We start from the raw sequence: 1295 nt of genomic DNA, 5'->3' as shown, positions 1-1295 counted from the left end.
GGGGGCGATGTGTCACCTCGCACACGGGCGGGGGCTGGCGCTCCCCCGGGGGCACGTATGCGCCCAGGGGAACGCTGCTCGGCTGTGGGGCAGGATGTGGGGCCAGCCATGGGGCAGGCCATGGGGCAGGATGTATGAATGGCCATGGGGCAGGCTGTGGGGCAGGTTGTGAGGCAGGCCATGGGACAGGCTGTGGGGCCAGCAGTGGGGCAGGCTGTGTGAATGGCCATGGGGCAGGCTGTGGGGCAGGTTGTGAGGCAGGCCATGGGACAGGCTGTGGGGCCAGCAGTGGGGCAGGCTGTGTGAATGGCCATGGGGCAGGCTGTGGGGCAGGTTGTGAGGCAGGCCATGGGACAGGCTGTGGGGCCAGCAGTGGGGCAGGATGTATGAATGGCTATGGGGTAGGCTGTGGGGCCAGCAGTGGGGCAGGCTGTGTGAATGGCCATGGGGCAGGTTGTGGGGCAGGCCATGGGGCAGGCTGTGTGGCTGGCCGTGGGGCAGGCTGTGGGTCCAGTTATGGGGTAGGCTGCATGAATGGCCATGGGGCAGGCTGTGGGGCTGGCTGTGGGGCAGGCTGTGAGTCCAGCCATGGAGCAGACTGCATGAATGGCCGTGGGGCAGGCTGTGGGTCCAGTTATGGGGCAGGCTGTGGGGCAGGCTGTGGGTCCAGCCATGGGGCAAGCTGTGGGGCAGGCTGTGGGTCCAGTTATGGGGCAGGCTGTGTGGCTGGCCGTGGGGCAAGCTGTGGGGCAGGCTGTGGGGCAGGCTGTGGGGCTGGTTGTGGGACAGCCATGGGGCAAGCTGTGGGGCCAGTGGTGGGGCAGGCCATGGGGCAGGCTGTAGGGCCAGTCATGGGGCAGGCTGTGGGTCTAGTTATGGGGCAGGCTGTGGAGCCAGCTGTGGGGCAGGCTGCACGAATGGCCATGGGGCAGGCTGTGGGGCTGGCTGTGGGACAGCCATGGGGCAGGCTGTGGGGCCAGTGGTGGGGCAGGCCATGGGGCAGGCTGTAGGGCCAGTCATGGGGCAGGCTGTGGGTCTAGTTATGGGGCAGGCTGTGGGGCCAGCTGTGGGGCAGGCTGCACGAATGGCCATGGGGCAGGCTGTGGGGCTGGCTGTGGGACAGCCATGGGGCAGGCTGTGGGGCCAGTCGTGAGGCAGGCCGTGGGGCAGGCTGCAGGTCCAGTTATGGGGCTGGCCATAGGGCAGGCTGTGGGGCCAGTCATGGGGCAGGCTGTGGGTGCAGTTATGGGGCAGGCTGTGGGTGCAGTTATGGGGCAGCTGTGGGGCAGGCTGTG

Source organism: Calidris pugnax, unplaced genomic scaffold, assembly GCF_001431845.1.
Source record: "Calidris pugnax isolate Ruff unplaced genomic scaffold, ASM143184v1 scaffold459, whole genome shotgun sequence".
Classification (NCBI taxonomy): Eukaryota; Metazoa; Chordata; class Aves; order Charadriiformes; family Scolopacidae; genus Calidris; species Calidris pugnax.
This window is presented reverse-complemented; position numbering follows the sequence as displayed.